Consider the following 25192-nt stretch of genomic DNA (forward strand, 5'->3'; position numbering starts at 1 on the left):
TGGACAAAGATAGAGTCCTGCCTCAAAAATACCTCTGTAATTTCCCTCTGACCAGCTGCTCTACCTTTTTATTGTATGCAGTCTGAGAGTTCAGGAAGCAACTGTTGCTACTTCCATTGCTGATTCAATCATTCCTAAAGCTTACTCCCAGTGTGCTGGGGCCAGGGGTGTGCTGGTACAGCCTGTGTTGGATTGTACTCCATTTTTACCCAGGTCCACCAGTCCCCTCCTGTTGACCTTCCAAGTTGTCTTTCCTTTCTGTGGGCTGAGAGTCTGGAAACTCCCACTGCTATCAGTGATTCAGTCACCCTGAGGCTTAATCCAGGTTTGCTGGGGCTTGATTTGCATTGGTGTGGCCTGTGCTGGACTGTGCTCCTCTCTTATCCTGGTGCAAAAGATCTTTCCTGCTAACCTTCCAGGTTGTCTTGGGCTGGAAATTTGTTTTACTCTGTCTTCTTGTGGGTTCTGCTTCTCTAAAAAATTTAAAAGGCATTTGGTGGAGTTTGAGGGAGAGCTCAGGCTAGTCCTTGCCTTTATTCCACCATCTTAGCTCTGCATTGATGACTTTCCTTTTAAACCCAAACTCATAGACCTGGGAAATGGAAGTGGGATGGATAGACAAAATTCTAGCCTGAAACCCCTCTTAGAACCCAGAGAAAACAGTACCCAGTTTTATGGTTCTCCTAGGCCTAACCTGACCTAACCTCAACTACCTTTCTCCTCAACTAACATGCTGACAGTAGAAGATTGTCCTTGAATATCTTACACAATTTAATCATAGATCATATTAGTTTTCTTAGCTGTCATATCACATTAGCAACACTTATTAAGCTTATATTCCATAAAACTCCCAGATCTTTTTCAGAAAACAAAACAAAGCTTTTTTTGTAACTTTGCCTTGTGAAGTTAATTTTTTTGAACTAATGTCAGACTATATATTTATCCTTATTAAATTTCATATTATTAGATTAGGCTCAATGTTCTAGTTTCTCAAAATCTTTCTGGATCCTGACTCTGTCATTTGTTGTTTATCCTAACTTTCTGTCACTTGCAGAAACATATCCATTCCCCTTTCCTTCTGCTTAAGCCTGAGTCATATTTTCTGAAAAGTCACTATCCAATTTTGTCTAAGATGATTTGAAAGTCTCTTCTGGGGGGTGGGGCCAAGATGGCGGAGTAGAAAGATGCACATATGCTACCTCCGAACCCACTGCCCATAAAATATCTGTAAAAAAAGAACCACTGGCGAATTCTGGAGCAACAGAAGCCACAGAACAATGGAGTGAAGGAGATTTCTGCTCCAGAGAGCCTGAAAACCTCTTGCAAAAGGTCCCTCGCACCCCAGACCCGGAACAGAGCCCAACCCTGCCTCGGCGGCGCAGTGTGGCGTGGAAAGGAGTGGATCCAAGCAGGCTTCAGGAATGGAATCTCCAGCAGCCGCATGGGTCCCTCCACCACACGTGAAGGGGGTCAGTTAGAGGGTCTCTTTGGAGGGTCGAGAGTGGTGTGGGGTGCCCCCATAATGCAGGCCCCCTCGGGGGGCAGCAGTGGAGGGGAGCAGACTGAGGCTCCCCAAGCAGGCAGGAGGCCGGATCCATTGTTGAAGGTCTCTGCATAAACCCCCTGAGGGAACTGAGCCTGTGAGGTGGCCCTGCCCCCACCTGAGCACCTGAACTTAATTTCACACTGAATAGCAGCCCTGCCCCCTCCCAAAGCCCTGAGGCTGGGAAGCAGCATTTAAATCTCAGACCCCAAGCACTGGCTGGGAGGATCTGGAGGCGAGGTGGGGGTGGAGAGGACACTCAGAAGTCAAGTCACTGGCTGGGAAAATGCCTAGAAAAGGGAAAAAAAATAAGACTATAGAAGGTTACTTTCTTGGTGAACAGGCATTTCCTCCCTTCCTTTCTGATGAGGAAGAACAATGCTTACCATCAGGGAAACACACAGAAGTCAAGGCTTCTGTATCCCAGCCCACTCAATGGGCTCAGGCCATGGAAGAGCTCAAAAAGGATTTTGAAAATCAACTTAGAGAGGTGAAGGAAAAACTGGGAAGAGAAATGAGTGACATGCTAGCAAAGCATGAAAAACAAGTAAACACCCTGCTAAAGGAGACTCAAAAAAATGCTGAAGAAAATAACACCTCAAAAAATAGGCTAACTCAATTGGCAAAAGAGGTTCAAAAACCGAATGAGGAGAAGAATGCTTTCAAAAGCAGAATTAGCCAAATGGAAAAGGAGGTTCAAAAGCTCACTGAAGAAAATAGTTCTTTCAAAATTAGAATGGAACAGATGGAGGCTAATGACTTGATGAGAAACCAAGAAATCACAAAACAAAACCAAAAGAATGAAAAAATGGAAGATAATGTGAAATATCTCATTGGAAAAACAACTGACCTGGAAAATAGATCCAGGAGAGACAATTTAAAAATTATGGGACTACCTGAAATCCATGATCAAAAAAAGAGCCAAGACATCATTCATGAAATTATCAAGGAAAACTGCCTGGAGATTCTAGAACCAGAGGGCAAAATAAGTATTCAAGGAATCCACCGATCTCCTCCTGAAAGAGATCCAAAAAGAGAAACTCCTAGGAACATTGTGGCCAAATTCCAGAATTCCCAGGTCAAGGAGAAAATATTGCAAGCAGCTAGAAAGAAACAATTCAAGTATTGTGGAAATACAATCAGGATAACACAAGATCTAGCAGCTTCTACATTAAGGCACTGAAGGCCATAGATTAGGATATTCCAGAAGTCAAAGGAACTAGGACTAAAATCAAGAATCACCTATCCAGCAAAACTGAGTATAATACTTCAGGGGAAAAATTGGTTTTTCAATGAAATAGAGGACTTTCAAGCATTCTTGATGTAAAGACCAGAGCTGAAAAGAAAATTTGACTTTCAAACACAAGAATGAAGAGAAGCATGAGAAGATGAACAGCAAAGAGAAGTCATAAGGGACTTATAAAAGGTGAACTGTTTACATCCCTACATGGAAAGACAATATTTGTAACTCTTGAAACTCTTCAGTATCTGGGTAGTGGGTGGGATCACACACACACATGCATACGCACACGCACACACACATAGAGACAGAGTGCACAGAGTGAATTGAAGAGGATGGGATCATATCTTAAAAAAATGAAATCAAGCAGTGAGAGAGAAATATATCGGGAGGAGAAAGGGAGAAATAGAATGGGGCAAATTATCTCTCATAAAAGAGGCAAGCAAAAGACTTATTAGTGGAGGGATAAAGAGGGGAGGTGAGAGAAAAACATGAAGTTTACTCTCATCACATTCCACTAAAGAAAGGAATAAAATGCACACTCATTTTGGTATGAAAACCTATCTTACAATACAGGAAAGTGGGGGATAAGGGGCTAAGCAGGGTGGGGGGGATGATGGAAGGGAGGGCATGGGGAGGACAGAGCAATTTGAGGTCAACACTCATGGGGAGGGACAGGATCAAAAGAGAGAACAGAAGTAATGGGGGACAGGATAGGATGGAGGGAAATATAATTAGTTCTTACACAACACTACTATTATGGAAGCCATTTGCAAAACTACACAGATCTGGCCTATATTGAATTGCTTGTCTTCCAAAGGGAAGGGGTGGGGAGGGAGGGAGGAAGAGAAGTTGGAACTCAAAGTTTTAGGAACAACTGTTGAGTACTGTTCTTGCCACTAGGAAATAAGAAATACAGGTAAGGGGTATAGGATGGAGACAAGGGCAGAAAGGGAAGAGAGGGCAGATTGGCAGACAGGGGCAATTAGAACGCTCGGTGTTTTGGGGTGGGGGAGGGGACAAAAAGGGATAAAATTTGGAACCTAAAATTTTGTGAAAAAGAATGTTAAAAGTTAAATAAATAAAGAAAGAAAGAAAAAAAAAGAAAGTCTCTTCCTTGTGTAAGATGAAACCTCATGGAGGAAGTAAGTTATGTATTCTAGTATCTGCTTTTAATATTTAATTCTTCAGTTAAGTTCATTGTAACTCAGCAAGGGGGGGGTTAGAGTCCGAATTAAAGTATATGAATTAAGGAGGATAATTCTGTGGAATGTCAGAATATTGCCTTTGCAAGTCAACAAGAATTGATCAAGCACTTTATTATGTGCCAGGTTCTGTGCTAAATATTGAGGATATAAGAAAGATAAAGGATCTTGTTTTTAAGGAGCTCACTATCTAATTTCCTTTGAGAAATAGGTATATCACTGCTATTAAAATGCATGAAAAATAATCAAAGTGAAAGAGTTTCAGACAGCAGGAAGCAGTCATAATATCAAGGGAAGATAAACAGAACTTCACTTCAAGCAGTGACTTTGTGGCATGCTTATTTACTTAATTTAATACAAACCAATCTGTTAGGGGCTATAGTTCTACTCAAGCCTCCATATTCTGCCTAATATCCTCAATTACTCAGGAAAACAATACAATATGTAAATGAGCACACACTAGATGTGATATAATTACTAGGTCAGTGTGGATATTACTTTGCTGAAGCACTCTTTTAAATGAGTAATTAAAATGTGGAAAATATTTTAAAAATATTTGATAGCTAATACAGAATTATTCTTTCAGAAACAAGAAACCAAGTTCAAATGTTCTAGGCTTTAAAGTGGGAAGAAAATATTAAATTCTGCATCTTCTCAGGTGAAAATCACATTTTGCATTGTACTACTGGGTGTTACAATTACTGTAATTTAGAAAGGTCACTATTATCATATGAGCAAACAATTTTTGCTATTACTGTTTATCTTAATATAGCAACATATGCTGTAGTAGACATACAAAGAAAATAGCCTTATATTAAAATTGTTTACCTGCTGTGTGGAGAAAGAAACTGTTGAAATTATATATAGAGAAGACCTCTCAGGTCACCCAACTCATCCCTATCAGAACAGAGAAAGATTATTTCCTAAAGAAGCATTTCCAGGGCTTCAAAAAATAAACCAACTATTCACACATCAAATTGAGTAAATTGTAGGAGGTAAAAATGAGGTCAGTGACTACCTCAGGGAAGGAAGAAGTATTGCCATCATGGGCCAAGAAAATCATTAAGGTCTTAGAGAAAAGGGATAATATGGAATTATTTTTTTTATCAAACCAAGGCAAAACACCAGATAATAGATCTGCCAGTTGAAGATATTAGGTCAAAGTAAGCCAAAATGGATTTTAATTAATAGTGAAGACTTGGAGATGCACAATAACTAGCAGGATAATGAGGCCTCTCATTTAGGAATCTACAATCCCTGCAAATAGTAAAGGGGATATTATTATTATTTGGCAATGGATACAAAATGTAATAAGAAGTCAGTGAGACATAACCCTCTGATAGTACAACCAGCTTTTAATTTTCTATACAAATGAAAGACTAAAAAATTATAGAAAAATTAAATCTTATTCATTAGTTTTGACTTCCTTGACCTCATATAAAATTCTTTATAAAAAAAGTAAGTAATCGCCTTTGATTGATTTGGGCTTTGCTTTCTGTTTTTTGATATAGGTTCAAGGACAATGGAGGGAAGGTGAAAAAGAAGGAAAGAGGCTAAATAATTCACAAACTAGAACATTATCACCTCAGAAACTGAGAGAATCTCTCCACTCCCCTCTCCTATGCTCCCATACTCTTCCCTGTCCTCCCCTCATCTCCTCTCCTCTCCTTCCCTCTTCTCTCTTTTGTTCCCCTTTCCTCCTCTCTGTTCTCCTCTCTCCCCTTTTCCTCCCCTTCCTTTTTCTCTCTTCTCATCTTTTCCCTCAATGTTGAATAAATAACTGGAAAAATGAAATCAATTTCAGACAATGCATCCACAATGCATCCAGCAGTGATTAGACTGAACCAATAGGAAATAATGCCTCTGACAAAAAGTGAAGAGATGTGCTAAGGATAAATGGTTATGTTACTTGGTGCCAAAGTTAGAAAAATATTAAAATTAATCTAGAGGGACAAAATGTCAAGAACATCAAGGGAATTAATGAAAGTGGGAAGGATAGGGCATTGTAGTATCACATCTGAAACTACACTACAAAAGAATTATCATTAAAACAATTTGCTAAGAAATAGATAGGTTGATCAATGGAATATATTGGGTGCACAGTATCCAGAAGCAAACAAGTACAGTAAGCTGGGGTTTAAAGCCAAATACCCCAGTTTTTATGGCAAGAACTCATGCCTTGATAAAAACTGTTGGGAAAACTGGAAATCAAGTCTGGCAGAAATTAGGTATACACAAACATCTTGCACCATATATGAAGATCAACTCCAAACAAGCACATTGTTTAGACATAAACAGTGACATCATAAAAAAATTAAAAGAGTTTGAAAGAAATTATGTTAGATCCATGAATAAGGAAAGAGTTCATGACCAAACAAATAAAGAAGATCACAGGAGGTAAAATGGATAATTTAGATTACCTTAAATTTAAAAGTTTTGGCACAAGCAAAATCAGTGCAGCCAAAATTTGAAAAGTAGTAGGCAAATGAGAAAAAAATACTTTTGCAGCAGATTATCCAAATTTATGAAAAAAGTCATTTTCCACTTAATAAATGGTGAAGGAATATGAAGAAACAGTTTTCTAAGGAAGAAATCCAACTTTTTAATATTCATGTGAAATGATTCTGAGGTGCCACCTTATACTTACCAGACTGGCCAAGAGGACAAAAAAGGAAAATGATAAATACTATGATAGACAGTGGCAAAACAAGTACATTAATGCCCTATTATGGGCAGCTAGGTTGTGCAGTGTATAGTACACTGGGATTGGAGTCAGAAAGACTCATCTTCCTTGAATTCAAATCAAGCCTCAGACACTTACTGTGATGCTGGGCAAGTCACTCAACCCTGTTTGCCTCAGTTTCTTCACCTGTAAAATGAGTTGGAGAAGGAAATGGCAAACTACTTCAATATCTTTGCCAAGAAAATCCCAAGCAGGGTCAGTAAGAGTTGAACATTGCTGAATAGACTGAACAATAACAACAAGGACTTCCAATATCAAGAGATATACAGAAAAGCAGATTCAGGGAGTAAGATTTATAGTCTACAAAAATGTTGATATAGAAAAGTATCAACCTTCAAGCCTCAAAAGAATGCCATCTAAGGGGAACTTCATGAGAATTCTATGAAGAGAAAAATACTTCCAGTAAGAGGAGTTGTATGCTATCCCTTTCCCACAGTTTTTTTAAAAAAATTTATTTACTTAATATTTCACAATATATGAAAAATTGTTAAACAATAATTTTTTAAACTTTTGAGTTCAAATCTCTCTCTCTGTCTCTCTGTCTCTGCTTCTTTCTCTCCATTTTCCCCTTCCCCTCACTGCTTCATGATGAGGCAAACACTTTGATTTCAATTTCACATATGAGATCATGGAAAACATTTCCATATTAACCATGTTGTAAAAGAAAACACAAAAATAAAATAATAAGAATAAAGTTTTTTTTAAAGAACATTGAAATGCTTAGAATCCAAAGATTCTCTCTCTGGAGGTAGATTTTCATCATGGGTCCTTTGGAATTGTCTTGGATCATCTTGATCAGAGTACCTAAATTTTTCACAGTTGATCTTCTTTACAATATTGATCTTACTGTGTATAATGTTCTGGAGTTGCTCGTATCACTTTTCATGAGTCTCTCTAATAAGTCTTTCCAGTTTTTTCTGAAACCATCCTGCTTGTCATTTCTTATGACCAAGAGTATTCAATCACAGTTGTATAATACAGCTTGTTCAGCAATCCCCCAGGTGATGGGCAGCCCCTCAATTTTCAATTCTTTGCCACACAGGAAGAGCTACTATAAATACTTTTGTACAAAGAGGTCCCTTTTTCTTTGAACTCTTTGGTATAGGCACATAGAAGTTGTGCACACAGTTTTATAACCCTTTGGGCATACTTCAAAATTGTTCTTCAGAACAATTGGCCTAGTTCACCACCCCATAAGCAATGCGTTAGAGTTCCAATTTTTCCATATCCTCTCCTGCACTTGTCATTTTCTTTTTCTGTTATGTTAGCCAATATGATAGGTACAAGGTATCTCAGAGTTATTTTAATTTACATATCTCTAATCAATAGTGATTGAGAGCATTTTTTCATATGATTATTGATAGCTTTGATTTCTTCTTCTGAAAACTGCCTGTTCATAACTTTTGAGCAAAGAATAGATTTTTTTAATAAATATGGCACAAGTCCATATATATTTGAGAAATGATGTTTTTATCAGCAAAACTTGCTGAAAACTTTCCCCCAATTTCCTATTATCCTTTTAATTTTTGTTGCACTAGTCCTGGTTGTGCAAAAGTTTTTAATTTCATGTAATCAAAAGTATCTGTTGCACATTTTCAAATCTTCTCTATCTTTTATTTAGTCATAAACTTTTCAAATACCTACAGATTTGATTCGTATATTTTTCCATGCACAATTAAATTACTTATGGTATCACCCTTTATGTCTAAATTATTTATCCAATTTGACCTTGTCTTGGTATACTGTGTGAGAGTTGATCTTTGCATTTTTTCTGCCAAACTGTTTTCTAGTTTTCCCTCCAATTGTTGTCAAGTGGTGAATTCTTGTCCCCCAAACTTGGATCTTTAAGTTTATTAAACATTAGTTTACTATGGTGATTTATTACTGTACATTGTTAATCTAATCTATTTTCCTGATCCACAACTCTGTTTCTTAGTCAGTACCAGATTGTTTTGATTATTACCACTTCATCATGTAGCTTGAAAACTGGAACTACTACTCTGTCTTACTTCCCTTTTTTTCATTGATTCCTTGATATTCTTGACATTTTGTTCTTCCAGATGAATTTGTTACCATTTCTTCTAGCTTTTAAAATAATTCTTTGATAGTTTGATTGTTATGTCACTGCATGAATAAATTAACAGGAAAATGGTCATTTTTATTTTATTGGCTCAACCTGCTCATAAGCAATAAATAATTTTTCTGTTGTTTAGATTTGTTTTTATTTGTGTACAAAGTGTTTTGCAATTGTATTTATACAATACGTTGGTATGCTATACCAGGTAGATTCTCAAGTATTTTGTATTGTCTGTAGTTATGGAATTTCTTTTTCTGTTTTTTCCTGCTAGGTTTGTTGGTAGTCTATAAAAATGCTGATGATTTATGTGGAATTATTTTATATTTTGCAACTTTACTGAAGTTGTTAATTTTTTCAGCTAGTTTTTTAGTTGATTCTCTGGCACTTTATAAGTATATGTCATATCATCTGCAAAGAGTGATAGTTTTGTTTTCCTTTTGCCTATTTTTATTTCTTAGTTTTTCTTCTCTTATTGCTATAAGTAGCATTTCTAGTACAATATTGAAAAATAGTGGTTATGATAGGGATTTTTGCTTCAACTAGATCTTATTGGAAAGGCTTCATGTTCATCCCCATTTCAGATAATACTTGCTTTTGGTTTTTACCATTTTAAGAAAGGTTTCATTGATTCCTATAATTTTTAGTATTTCTAATAGGAATGTATGTTGTATCTTGTCAAAGGCTTTTTCAGTATCTATTGATATAATCATATGATTCTTGTTGGTTTTATTACTGATAAGATCAATTATGCTGATAGTTTCCCTGATACTGAACCAACACTGCATTATCAGCATAAATCACTCATGGTCATAGTATATTGTCTTTGTGATAAATTCCTGTAATCTTCTTGCTAATATTTTATTGAAAAATTTTGAATTAATTGATATTCATTAAGGAACTTGGCTATCACTTTTCTTTGTTTTTGTTCTCCCTGGTTTGAGGTATCAAAACAACATTTCAGTCATAAAAGAAATTTGATAGGACTTCTTTACCTATTTTTTAAAAAATTTATTTATGTAACTTTTAACAATCATTTTCACAAAATTTTGGGTTCCAAATTTTCTCCCCATTTGTGCCCTCTCCCCCAAAACACTGAGCATTCTAATTGCCCCTATCACCAATCTGCCCTCTCTTCTATCATCTCTCCCTTCCCTTGTCCCCATCTTCTTTTTGTGCCTCTTTTATATGAGATGATTTCCCCCAATTTTTCTTTCCTTCAAACTCCCCTAATAGTGATAAAGTTCTTAGAAGATTTATGGGTATCATTTTCCCATATAGAGAGGAAAACACTTTGTCCTTATTGATTCTGGTATGTTTTCTCTTTCAAGTTTATCTTTTTATGCTTCTCTTGAATCTTGTATTTGAAGGTCAAATTTTCTATTCAGGTCTGGTCTTTTCATCACAAATGCTTGAAAATCTTCTGTTTCATTCAATATATACTTTCCCTTGAAGTATTATATTCAGTTTTGCTTTGCAGGTTATTCTTGGTTGCAATCCCAGTTCTTTTGCCTTCTAGAATATCATATTCCAAGACCTCAACTGCTTTAGTGAGGTAGCTTCCAAATCTTATGTGATCCTGAATATGGTTCCATGGTATTTAAATGATTTCTTTTCTGCTGCTTAATATTAAGCTACAATATTCCTTGTATTTTTCATTTTAGTAAATTTTCAAATGATGATCAGTGGATTCTTTCAATTTTTATCTTACCCTCTGATTTGAGGATATCAGGGCCATTTTCCTTTGATAATTTCTTGAAATATGATATCTATGCTCTTTCTTTAATCATGTCTTCCAGGCAATCCAATAATTCTTAAATAATCTCTCCTTGATTTACTTTCTAGGGCAATTGTTTTTCCAAAGAGATATTTCACATTTTCTTCTATGTTTCATTCTTCTTATCTATTTTTGTTTCTTCATGTCTCACAGATTTGTTAGTTTTTACTTCCTTGGTTCTTAGTCTTAAGGAATTATTTTCTTCAGTGAGCTTTTGTACCTCTTTTAAATTTATCCAGTTCTATTTTTTCAAGAGTTATTTTCTTTTTTTTCCTTTTAGATTCAAACACCAGAACTCAGATACAGAATAGAGAAAAAAACATATAAACTTAAATACAAAATTAGAAAAGAAAAAAAAAACATCATGTGCATAGCAGGATGTAAGAAAGGATTCAAAATACATAGCAATAAATTTTCATTTCAAGAAAGTCTGTTTGATAAATACTACACTTTGTGTTGAGAACTGTCCATCTTGGCTTCCTTATAAGTTTTCTTTTGTTCTCTGCTGTATACTTTTTACTTTGTGCTTTCTCACCTTTCTTTCTCCCAAAAAGCTCCAATTAAGTGCAGATGTATTTATATTTATGTATATTCATACACATATACACATACATACCTACATATGCATACACACACACATGTACTTTCCCCAACAAATTTTACACTTGATTTTTGCTTTTATGCTTGTGTGCATCTATTTTCTGTCCCTCCTGACTCTTCTACTTTACTTCTATTCATTACCTTGCCCTCCTATTACTTAGCCTACCTCTCCTCCAAGGATGCCTCCCCTATTTCCCATTCTCAAAAACCTAGTACACTTTTATACCCCTTTTTAACTTATTCTCTCACCCTCCGCTGTAAAGAGCCCTCCCTTATCCTCTCCCTCTGTCCTTACCATTTTATTTGTTCTGAATTTAGAAGACTTTTATGCTCTTTGAGATATACATATGTGTTCTTCAACTTATTACCAAAGTGGGTTACCACAACTACCAACCCTCCTCCTCTATCCAATTCCCCAGTATCAGTTCTTGCACTTCATTTTTATAATTACTCTTTTTAACTGTTCCTAGATGATTTTACTTTTTAAAGTGATGTAATATTCAGATCTAACTGAATCTTTCTTACAAATTATCCAATTGCTATTGACAATTTTAGAGATATATTTTACGTTTTGTGTACATAAAATATAAATGGTCTCTCCTTATGAAAACAGTCTTTGGTATGTACCTTATGTTTCTCTCGGCTCGTGTATGTCATACCATCTATTAAATTCAGTTCATTTTTTTTAAACAAAGTCCTGAAAGTCTGACAGCTGATCAAATATCCTTTTGTTTTTCCATTCAGGTATATGCTTAACTTTAATGGGTATGATATCTTCCACCAGAACCCCAGTTCTTTTACTCTTCCACATATAGTGTTCCATGACCTGTTGTTCTGTAGTATCTCAGCTGCTAGTTGTTGTGTGATCCTAATTGTGGCATTGTCATATTTAAAGAAGTTTTTCTTGTTGCTCTTAATATTTTATACTTGAGGTGAGAGTTTCAGAATTTAACTATGGTATTGCTATGAGTTTTCCTCATAAGATCTCTTTCAAATGGTGATCAATGAATTTTTTCTATTTCTACTTTCTCCCCTTGTTCTAGTGCTTCATGACAATTTTCTTTAAATAATTCTTGTATTATTGTATCAAAATTCTTTTTCTTGATCACAGCTTTCAGGTTACTTGATTATTTTTATGTTTTCTTTTCTTGATCTGTTCTTCAAATCAGTTGTTTTTCTCACAAGATGTTTCACTTTCTCCTCAATTTTTTCAATCTTTATGTTTTGTTTTATTTCATGGTCTCTTATAACATTGCTGGCTTTGCCTTGCCCAACTCTAATTTTCATTTCCCTCAACTTTATTAATTTATTTGTTTTCAGTTTTCAACAATCATTTCCATAATTTCCAAATTTTCTCCCCTCCACACCCTCCCTACTCAAAACAGCATGCAATCTTATATGAGTTCTACACATGCATTCATATTAAACACATTTTCACATTAGTCATGTTGCATAGAAGAATGAAAATGAATGGGAGAAACTATGAGAAAAACAAAACACAACAAAGGAGAAAATAGTCTACTTCATACTGTGTTCTGACTCCATAGTTCTTTGGAAATATTTTATGTCCTTTCATTGCTGTGAATGGCTAAGTCTATCAAAAACACTCCTAGCACACTGTGAATGTTACTGTGTATAATGTTCTCCTGGTTCTGTTCATTTCATTCAGCATCAGTTCATATAGGCCTTTTCAGGTTTTTCTGAAGTCTGCCTGTTCATCATTTCTTACAGCACGGTAATATTCCATTACGTTCGTATACCACAACTTGTTCAACCATTCCTCAATTGATAGGCATCCTCTTGATTTCCAGTTCTTGACCACCACAAAAAGAGATGCTATAAATGTTTTTGTACATGTGATTCCTTTTCCCATTTTTATGATCTCTTTGGAATACAACTCTAGAAATGGTATTGTTGGGTCAAAGGGCATGCACATTTTTGTAACACTTTGGGCATAGTTCCAAATTGCTCTCCAGAATGGTTGGAACAGTTCACAGCTCCACCAACAATGAATTAGTTTTCCAGCTCTCCCACATCTCCAACATTTATCATCTTTCTGTTTTGTCATATTAGCCAATGTGATAGGTGTGATGTGGTACCTCAGGGTTGTTTTGATTTACATCTCTCTAATCAATAGTGATTTAGTGCATTTTTTCATTTGACTGTAGATAACTTTAATTTCTTCCTCTGAAAACTGCCTGTTCATATCCTTTGACCATTTGTCAGTTGAGGGATGGCTTGTGTTCGTGTGAATTTGACTTGGTTCTCTATGTATTTTAGAAATGAGGCCCTTTTCACAGACACTAGTTGTAAAAATTCTTTCCCAGTTTTCTGCTTTTCTCAGAATCCTGATTTCATTGGCTTTGTTTGTGCAAAACCTTTTAAATTTGATGTAATCAAAGGTATCCATTTTGCATTTCATAATGTTTTCTAACTCTTGTTTGGTTATAAATTCCCCCATTCTCCATAAATATGACAAATGAACTATTCCTTGCTCATCTAGTTCGTTTATAGTATCAGCCTTTTTGGATCATGTACCCATTTTGACCATATCTTGGTATGTGATTTAAGTTGTTGCTCTATGCTTAACTTCTGCCATACTCTTTTCCAGTTTTCCCAGATGTTTTGTTAAATTGAGTTCTCATTCCAGAAGCTGGGGTCCTTGAGTTTATCAAACAGTAGACTGCTATTGTCATTGATGGTTTTTTCATAATTTTCTTCCTTTATTTTCATTTTTTAATCTAATTTTCCTGTATTACTCTTATTTGATTTTGGAAATAATTTTTTTTAACTCTTCTAGGATTTTTTTCTTTAACGCTTTGCATGTAGCTGTTTTGATTTCATTGTCTTCTTCTGAGTTTGTGTCTTGGTCTTTTTGTCATCATAGTGGATTTTTATGGTCAAGTTTTTTCCCTTGTTTTGCTCATTTTCCCACCATAATTTCTTGTTTTGGATTTTTTTTATTAGTGTTGGACTCTTTTTGTTGTTTTGTTATTAGTGTTGCACTCTTTTTTCCACCATGATGGGTGTAGGGGCTTTCTCATGATTCTCTTTCTACCTATCTCACCACTCCTTAATGTAATGGCAAACAAAGTAAGATCTTTTGCTGTTTTTGTTTCAGCATAATCAAAAGCCTCTGACTGAATAATGTGATTAGAGGTCTTCCCCACCTATTAATACACCTGAGAAGATTTGTAGGAAGGCCCACACCTTTTGTTAATGAGGCACTAGCTCTCAAGGGTTGTGATATTCTCTGACTCTAAAAAGTGTATAAGGTCTCTGAGGTGTGGTTTTACTTTGAGGGCTTAGTTTTTGGAAGAAACTTTGTGTGCCAGATGAGACTCTGACAAGGTGCTAAGCAGCCCCCAGCTTTGAAAATCCAGATCCTGGTGTTTCCTCCTCTGTATGTATGCAATGGTCAGACAGTTGGATCTCTCTGTTGATCTATGATGTATGTATTGTTTATGTCAAACAGTTGGAAGCATGTGTATTGATTTTTATTTCTCTGTATTTTCTCTGAGGTTCAGGGTGCTGATATTCACTCCTGAAGGGAGTGAATGATACATGTGCTAGATTAAAGTGATTGTTGATCCCTCAAAAGTTGCCTTTCCTTTTAGAAAAGCAGATCTAAGAACCTGTGATAGCAGGCCCTCCTGTGTATGTCAGGGTGCTTACTTTTACACTCAGTCTCCTTTGATGAATTCTTGTCCAGATTAGAGCTTCTAATTCTAGATGTTTCACAGGGGTCTCTCCTGGGGTCTCTACTCTTCTCTCTCTATATTGCTTCACTTGGTAATCTCCACAATCAACCAGTCTCCCTTAAAATTATTCAACAAACAAGTACAGTGGCATCTCATATTTTCTACCTCTCTCAGTCAATTGTAAGACAGAAAAGCTGTAGTCATTATTGAATTGAATTGCTGATTATTGAATACTGTTTGTAAAAGACTTTTTGATTTAAGGATGCCTGCAGTTCATATATTTAATTCATAAAAAAATTTGCTTAGATGGGAAAGTAGGCATATAAGCCCCAAAATATTTTTCAACATTTTTCAGTTCTCATATTTTTAAAATGAATCTTAATTTTTATTAGTTGTTAGTATTATAATTTCTAAGCTATTGTAGTAACTCAGCAAGTTACCAACGCCAAAGTTTTCCTTCTACTATGAGTCCCTTCCCTCTGAGATTATCTTCAATTTACCTTTTAGACATTTCTTATACATACACACAGACATACACACAGACACACACAGACATACATACATATTTTAGTTGTCAACATACAGTTCCATAAGATTTTGCATTCCAATTTTCTCCCCATCACTACCCTCCTCCACCCCAAGATGGCATCCATTGTAATTACTCCCTCTCCTGATCTTCCCTCTCTTCTATCAGATCACCTTTCTCTTACCCCTTCCCCTTCTGTTATCTTGTAGGGCAAGATAGATTTCTATACCCCATTGCTTGTATGTTTTATTTCCTAGTTGCATGTAAAAACAATTTTTAACATTCCCTTTTAAAACTTTGAGTTCCATATTCTTTCTCTTCCTTCCTCCCCACCCACTCCCATCAAGAAGACAAGCAATTCAATGTAGGTTATACATGAGTAGTCATGCAAAGCACTTAAATAAATTCCTTTCATGTTGTGAAAGTCTAACTATATTATCCTCCATTCTATCCTGCCCCCATTTATTCTATTCTCTCCTCTGGCCCCGTGACTCCTCAAAAGCATTTGACCTCCCTTATATCATCTCCCCTCTTATCCCCTTTCCCTCTACTTTCTTGTGGGGTAAGATAGATTGTCATACCCAACTGAGTGTTCATGTTTGTTCCTTTCTTAAGCCAAATCTGATGTGGGTAAGGTTTACTCATTTCCTCTTACCTACCCCGTTTTTCCCTCCATTGTGAAAGCTTTCTCTTGCTTCTCTTATGTGAGATAATTTACCCCATTCTCTCCCTTTCTCCTTTTTCCAATGCATTCCTTTCTCACCGCTTACTTTTACTTTTTTAGATATCATCCCTTCCTATTCAACTCACCCTGTGCTCTCTGTTTATATGTATATAATTCCTTCAACTGCCCAGCTACTGAGAAAGGTCTCATGAGTTAGAAATATTGTTTCCATGTAGGAATGTAAACCATTCAACTTTAGTAAGTCTCTTCATGCCTTTTCATGCTTCTTTTGATTCTTGTGCCTGAAAGTCAAAGTTTCTATTCACCTTTGGTCTTTTCATCAAGAATGCTTGAAAGTCTTTTATTTCATTGAATGTCAATTTTCTCCTGTAAATGATTATACTCAATTGTGTTGGGTAAGTAATACTTTTAATCCTAGTTCCTTTGACCTCCAGAATATCATATTTAAAGCCCTCTGATCTCTTAATGTAGAAGCTGCTAGATCTTGTGTTATCCTGATTGTGTTTTCACAATACTTGAATTGTTTCTTTTGTTTCAGAGGATGGTCGATGGATTCTTTCCATTTCTGTTTTACTCTCTGATTCTAAAATATCACAGCAGTTTTCCTTAGCAATTTTTGAAAGATGATATCTAGGCTCTTTTTTTTATCATGGCATTCAAGTAGTCCAATAATTTTAAAATTCTCTCTCCTGGACCTATTTTGCAAGTTAGTTGTTTTCCCAAGGATATATTTCACATTGTCTTCCATTTTTATTATTCTTTTCATTTTGTTTTATAATTTCTTGATTTCTCATAAAATCATTAGCTTCCATTTGTTCCATTCTAATTTTTAAGGTATTATATTCTTCAGTGAATTTTGGATCTCCTTTTCCATTTGGTCAATTCTGCTTTTTAAGGCATTCTTCTCATTGGTTTGTGGACCTCCTGTGCCATTTTTCTTTAGCATTTTTTTGACTTTCCTTTAGCAAGCTCTTGACTCATTTCTAATGATTTTCTTGTATCCTTCTCCTTTTTCTTCTCAATTTTCCTCCTAATTCTCTTAGTTGGTTTTCAAAATTCTTTTTGAGCTCTTACATGGTCTGCAACCAGCTCATATTTTTCTTGGTTGTGGAACCAAGAAACTTGGATGTAGGAGCTTCGACTTTTTTGTCTTCTTCTGGTTTTATGTTTTGATTTTCCTTGTCACCAAAGTAAGATTATATGGTTTTTTTCTCACCATTTGCCCATTTTCCTAGTCAATTACTTAGCTTTTTATCTTTTTGGCAAGGAAGGACACTGATTCCAGAAGGGAGATGGGCAGAAATATCGCATTCCAAATTTCATGGGTTTTGTGCAGTTGTTTTCAGATATACTTCTAGGGGCCTGTAAATTTTCAGCTCTTCCAAGTTGGTATGATGTAAGGAGAGGTGTTTATCCCTCTCCTGGACTGTATTCTTGTCTGTGAGTGACCTCAAGCACTCTTTTCTGCCTTGGAACTGTGAGGAGGAATCCCTCTCCACCACTGCCACAAGCTCTACCATGCTGGCACTCTTCCTTGCCCTAGTACCACAACCTAGATCAAAGTATAGTCAAAGCAAGAGGATTCTACCTCAGTGCCAGCAAAGAGATCCTGGAAATCCCACTCTGAGAAGATGCTCCACCCCCCAGCCATCTTTCCAGTTGTCATATTTTGGCACTTAATAGGTTCAAGTCTTTTAAAATGTGTTTGATATCTTCTCTTTTGTGATAAGACAAATATTGGAGTAGGACTGGCCCCATCCACAATATCCTAGTCAAGAGGTTATCTTGTCTCTCTTTAAAGACTTCAATAACAGAGAATTTCCTAATTTTCAAGATAGTTCATTCTATTTTTGGCATATTACAATTATTAGGCAATTTCCCCTTGTATTAAGATGAAATCTACTATAATGTTCATCCTTTTTTGAAAAAAAAACATATGCCCTCTGCTTTTTGGCAAAACAATCTTTGATTTCTAACGAAACTGTTAATATGTGGATTCGATACATTAGATTTGACAATTACCAGGTTATTGTGTGGAATAGTTAAAAGAGTGTCAATCAATATAAATCTCTGACTATTACTGCACAAACAACTCAAGAAGTTACTTATTGTAGTTTGCCTCTTTGATAGTATGACAATAGTGTGATCTTTATATCTAAAGTACAAATCACTTATTTAAATTCTAATACAATGTTATTCTAATATAATAACATTTTTTTCTAATTTAAATTGTAAAATTGCAAAATAGGGTCTCAAGAAGTCAGATGCCTTCTCCTTTCTTGAGTCTGACATGGGTGCCATAAAGAACTATCTCTCCTGTCATTTGGTTCTGGATAAAAACTTGACTAATACTTTATGAATATCTTTATTAAGGGAACAGAAAGACAAATACAGAAAAAAATAGGTCCCTAAAAGCAGAGGCTTAATTAATTTGATAATGACTAAAGTTACCCTATCATTTATTAATGTAAGCTATTCAGTGCTCTCTTTAGAAGTTAATCTGCATGTACTTTGGTCATCTTTTCAGAAATTCAGATGAAAATTTCCTCTGAGTCTAATCCTCTTTATCTCACAGAGTGGTCAGAAGAAGCAATACAAGGACACTCTCAAGGTCTCACTGAAGAACTTTGGAACTGATTGTGTAACATGGGAGACACTAGCACAGAACTGCTCAGCAAGGCATGCCCACATCAGAGAAGGTGCTGTGCTCTATGAGCAAAGCAGAAATGAAGCGGCTCAAAAGAAATGCTAGATACACATATTTAGAGAATTCTCCCCAAATATTTAAATGGCCTATTTGTGTCCAACCTGTGGTAGAATATTCAAGCTCACATTGGTTTGATACAGCCACAATCAGACACACTGTATCTTGACTCTAACATAGTGATGTCATTTTGGTCCTCTTCAAGAACAAAGTAAAACAACCAAATTTTAAATTTTGGACTTGCTTCTAACAAGAGGCAATTTATATGTTTTTGTATTTGAAATAAAAACAGTATTTCTTATGGTAGTTAGTTTAATGATTATGTTAATGTTTTTAAACGAAAATTTGAAGAATGTGTTTCTTTAAATTATCTTACTGACTTTATAGCTGTTTAGAACTTTAAAAAGTCCTTAGAATAGCAGGATTTCCAATGCTTATTGTCAAAATTTCAATAGGTTTTTCATTTACTAATTCCGAATGGCAATCATACCTGTGTATCACAAGCTCTAGGAATCATTTTCTCTAACTTTATCATAGGTAGGTTAGGTCCTCATAGGGTAACTATGATTTCTTCCCTTAGGACTCTTTCCCTCCCCTTCAGCCTTTTCTCCGTCTTTGTTTTCTTTTCTTTTTCAAAATTCTGAACTGAAGAAATAAAACAAGCATTTTCACAACATAGTAATGGTGTGACCTTGGACAAGGCACTTAACCCTGTTTACTTCAGTTTCCCAATCTGTAAAATGAACTGGCAGCCCACTCTGGAAGCTTTGCCAAGAAAACCCCAAATGGGGGCACAAAGAGTTGGAAACAGCTGAACAACCTTTTTAAAAAACTAACAAGGTGTGGGGATACAAATTTATTACTGTGCACAAATGAAAGTAGAGTGAGTCACATCTGAGATATAAGGGAAATAGAAGTGATTGAGAGAGGAGGCCCTGGAGAGAGTGTATCCCATATTCTGCTCCACTTGCCCTTAATTCCTCCCTCCCACTCCCCAGCTTAGAAATCAAGGTCTAAAGCCTAAAGCAGGAAAATACTGATGTAAGTCCTGTGGTAGTAGGAATGTCTAGAAGATTTTGGTTCTGAATGTTTTCCTGTCCCAACCCAGATGCTCATAGTGCCTGCAAGAGGGATGGAGACTGAAGGATAGACACAAAGGAAGCAGCACAGGCTCTGATTACAAAAATGAGTTACTTTGGTATAATGTAGCAAGGATACGTAACCAGGCACAATGGCATTTAACTTCTCTAGAAGTCTCCCTCCTTCACTTCCATTTCCATTTGGAAATGTGTCTGATTATCCAAGTAAAATATGCTGTAATTCACATGATCTTTAGAAATCTATCAAGTTAAAGAGGTCTTATCTGTATCTGGGTTAGACTTTTTTATGTCCTTAGATGATTAGAAATCTAGGCAGAGAAACAGAGGTCAATTAAGTCTTAGGATTTCTTTGTCTTCTTTTAGGGAAAAGGAATTCCTTTTGAAGAAAGTAAGGAAGAGAAGTGGGCTTAATCCATTTTGTGGGGAAATGTTGCTAGATGTTAGTCCTTTTACATTCGCAGATAGAAAATTGTTCATATGAAAATTATCTGGGTGTTTTCTAGATTCATTTACCTCATCTTGTCCTTTTGAAGGTAATATATTTAACTTGTTTGTTAACTATTTTAATTCATTTGTTTAACTCAGTATCCCTGTTAGGTGTCATTAGATTAGTCTTAGCCTATTATTTTATTTTCAGATTTTGACTTTGTCATTCAACATATTTACTATTCCTTCCAACTTCATGTAATTTGAAAATCTAATAAGCATACGCCTAAAATTTAAATAACTCCAGGTCATTTCCCTGGCTTGTTATCCTAAAGCAATGATCTGCTAAGTGAGAGGTAAGGATTATTTGGTTGTCATAGAATGGCCCCATGGGAATTATGGTGGAGAATGAAAAGATGGGTCTCTTTCCCTCTTTCCCTTTCCATATGATTGATCAAGAACTTAGCTTAAAAAAAACTACGCTTCCCCCTTTAACACTTCCACTAGCCTCCAGTGTGACTGTCCTAGGCAGGAGTCTTTCAGAAACGTTATTACCAAACACAGGTCAAGCACCTGCAGTACCTGAGCAGGCAAAATACTTAGCCCAGCCTTCTACCTCCACACCATAACTCCCAATGCCCAGTGCTGCAGTCTCTTCCATCCAGAGCAGTGGTGGCAAATAAATCTTTCCTGACCTTCCCACCCCATCTCACCCTAATATACTTTCATTTTCCAATGGGAAAATTAATGCCACAGAATGAGTGGGCATATATGTAGGCATGTATTCCATCTTTCCCCCTAAACCGATTCTTATTCCAAAATTTTCTATTTCATTCAAAGGCCTTATCATTCTTCCAAACACAATCAAGATCTGTTACTGTTCAGTTATTTCAGTTGTGTCCAACTCTTTGTGATCCTATGTGTGGTTTTCATTGTAAAGATAATAGAGTTGTTTGCCATTTCCTTCTTTAGCTCATCTTACAGATGAACTGTGGCAACCAGGGTTGTGATTTGCTCAGGGTCACACAACTGATAAGTATCTGAGACCACATTTGAATTCGTAAATATGAGTTCTGATTCCAAGCCCATTCACTGTTCTACCTCACTACCCCACCTAGGTTCTCAATCTGTTTTTGACTCCTCAATCAACAAAAACTGCATTCTTCTAAATTACCAATGATCTCTTACTTACTAAGTCTGATGCTTTTTTTCTCAATGCTGATTCTCCTTTTTTTGCCATCTCTTCAGCATTTATCACTGTTAACCTCTCTCCCTTCCTAGATCCTTATTCTCCTTTCTGAATTTTCAGTTTGACTGAATTTTCTTTGCTGATTCTTTATCAATGGATTCATCCAAAGATTCTGTCCTAGGCCTTATCTTTTTGCTCTGTACTAACTCACTTGGTAATCTCATCAACTCCTATGGGCTTAAATATCATCTGTATGCAGATGACTCACAGATCTATATATCGAGTCCTAATTGTTCTTCTGAACATCAGGTGTACATCATCTATTGGACATTTCAAACTTTATGCCTGTAGACATCTCAAACCCCATGTGTCCAAAATATCCACTTCTTCATTACTTTTCCCCTCTATCCCATTCCTCTTTTAGACTTCCCTGTTTCTGATAAGGCTGTGACCGTTCTTCTCCAACCCAGGTTTGTAATCTAGGTGTTACACTGAGTCTTCCCATATATCCAATCAGTTGCCAATTAAAAAAATATGAATTCATTAATTTACTTTTAGTTTTCACTTCCACAGGATTTTAAGGTCCAAATATTCTCCCCATCTCTTCCCTCTGCTTACTCCAAGATATCTTGCATTCTGATTTCCCATTTACCCAATCTATCCTTCCTTCTATCACATCTTTACTTTCTCTCATCTTCTTTCCCTCTATTTTCTTGTAGAGCAAGATAGATTTCTATACCCCATTGCCTGTATGTCTTATTTCCCAGTTGCATGTAAAAACAATTTTTTACACTCATTTTTAAAATTTTGAGTTCCAACTTCTCTCCCTTCCTCCCTCCCCACTCATCCCCCCTGAGAAGGCAAGCATTCAACATAGGCTATGCATGTGTAGTCATACAAAACATTTCCATAACAGTCAAGAAGTGAAAGACTAACTATATTTCCTTCCATCCTATCCTGTCCCACATTTATTCTATTCTCTCTTTTGACCCTGACCCTCCTCAAAAGTGTTTACTTCTAAATTACCCTCTCTTCCCATTTGCCCTCCTTTCTATCATCTTCCCCACCTCTCACTTGTCCCCTTCCCTCCTACTTTTCTGTAGTGTAAGAGAGATTTTCATACCCAATTGAGTGCACATGCTATTCCCTCCTTAAGCAAAATCCAATAAGAGTAAGGTTCACTCTTTCCCTCTCCCCTCTTCCCTCTTACCCTCTTGTCTCTTTTATGTGAGAGATAATTTACCCCATTCTATTTCTTCCTTTCTCCTTCTCCCAATATATTCATCTCTCACAACTTAATTTTATTTTTTTAGATATCATCACTTCATATTAAACTTGCCCTGTGCTCTCTGTCTATATGTATATAATCCCTCCAACTACCCTAATACTAATAAAAATTTCGAGAATTACAAATATTATCTTTCCATGTAGGAGTGTAAACAGTTCAAATTTAATGAGTCCCTTATGATTTTTCTTTCCTGTTTATCTTTTTATGCTTCTCTTGATTCTTGTGTTTGAAAGTCATTTTTCTATTCAGTTCTGGTCTTTTCATCAAGAATGCTCAAAAGTCCTCTATTTCATTGAATGACCATATTTTAGCCTGAAGTATTATATTCAGTTTTGCTGGGTAGGTGATTCTCGGTTTTAATACTAGCTCCTTTGACCTCTGGAATACCGTATTCCAAGTACTCCAATCCCTTAATGCAGAAGCTGCTATACCTTGTGTTATCCTGATTGTGTTTCCACAGTACTAAAATTGTTTCTTTCTGGCTGCTTGCAATATTTTCTCCTTGACCTGGGAGCTTTGGAATTTGGTTACAATATTCCTAAGAGCTTTCCTTTTGGGATCTCTTTCAGGAGGTGATCAGTGGATTGTTTCACTTTCTATTTTACTCTCTGGTTCTAGAATATCAGGGCAGTTTTCCTTGATAATTTTTTGAAAAATGATGTATAGGCTCTTGTATTGATCATGGCTTGCAGTTATTCTGATAATTTTAAATTTCTCTCTCCTTGATCTATTTTTCAGGTGAGTGGTTTTTCCAGTGAGATATTTCACTTTGTCTGCTATTTTTTCATTTCTTTGGATTTGTTTTATAATTTCTTGATTTATCATACAGTCATTAGCTTCCATGTGCCCCATTCTAATCTTTAAGGAATTATTTTCTTAAGTGAGCTTTTGAACCTCCTTTTCCATTTGGTCAATTCTGCTTTTAAGACATTCTTCTCCTCATTGTCTTTTTGAACTTCTTTTGCTGTTTGGGGTAGTCTATTTTTAAGGGGTAGTCTATTTTTAAGGTGTTATTTTCTTCAGCATTTTTGAGTTCCCTTTAGCAAACAGTTGACTTATTTTTCATGATTTTCTTGCACCACTCTCATTTCTCTTCCCAATTTTTCCTCTACTTCTCTTACTTGGTTTTTAAAAACCTTTTGAGCTCTTCCATGACCTGTGACAAATTCATATTTTTCTTGGAGGCTTTGGATATAGGACCTTTGACTTTGTTGTTTTCTTCTGTTTGTATATTTTGGTCTTCCTTGTCACCAAAATAAGATTTTTCTATTCTGATTCATTTTCTGTTTTTTTTTTTTTTCTAATTTCCCCAGTCATTTACTTGATTTTTGAGCTCTTTGTCAAGGTAGTTCTCTACTTCCAGTTGGGGCATGGTGGTGTACTGATTTATCCCCCCACAATCCATGGGCCTAGAGCTCCAGAAACAGCAGCTACCATTGCCCCTGTCGTTGTTGTGGCTTCTGCAGTCTCCTCTGCCAACTTTGTCACCCTGGGGCACCCTGATTGGCCTCTCTACTTTCTCATACAGATCTGGCAGGTTTCTTCCACTGACCTTCAAATTTGTCCTCAGAGTTTTGGGGTTGTAAAGTCTGGAAACTCCCACAGATGTTAGTGATTCAGTCCCCTCTAGGCCTGCTCAGGTTCCATCTGTGTTGGGGCGGCCCGTTCTGTATTGTGCTCTGCTCCCAGCATGGCATAATAGACACTTCCCATCAAACTTCCATGTTGTTTTAGGCTGGAGATTTGCTTCACTCCATCATTCTGTTGGTTTGGCAGTTCCAGAATTTGTTTAGAGTCACTTATTATAGATATTTGGCTGGGTTTGGGTGGAGAGCTCTAGCAAGTCTCTGCTTCTACTCTTCCATCTTGGTTTGGCCCCCAATCAGTTGCCAATTCTTGTATCACTATAACATTCCATATTTACTCCATTTTGTCAACTTACAAAGCAATCACCTTAGTTCAGTCTCTTCACCTTTTACCTAGATTATTGCAAAAGCCTCCTGCTTTGTCCTCCTTCTTTCTAATTTGTCCTCTCCATAGATCTGACCAAGTTATTTCCCTTGGTTACTAAATTTTAATGCCTTCCTGTTGACTAGGATAATTATTTCATCTTAAAATTTTTTTTATAATGTGCATAATTACTAGTAAAATATTTACATGTACATGATTTATAAATAACTTTATATTATATTTATAACAAATAAGTTTATATTAGATTTATTAAAAAAGTACATATTTATGTGTGGGTTTACTTTTTTTTTTTTTTTACTGATAAGTGTGCAAGACCAAAAAAGTTTGGAGACCACTCTCCTACAGACCTCACCAATGGTTGATATTCTTTGACAAGTCAATAGATCTCTGATCTTATTAAGGTGAGCACTCCTTGTTATA

Source organism: Notamacropus eugenii, chromosome 1 (assembly GCF_028372415.1).
Source record: "Notamacropus eugenii isolate mMacEug1 chromosome 1, mMacEug1.pri_v2, whole genome shotgun sequence".
NCBI classification, from domain to species: Eukaryota; Metazoa; Chordata; class Mammalia; order Diprotodontia; family Macropodidae; genus Notamacropus; species Notamacropus eugenii.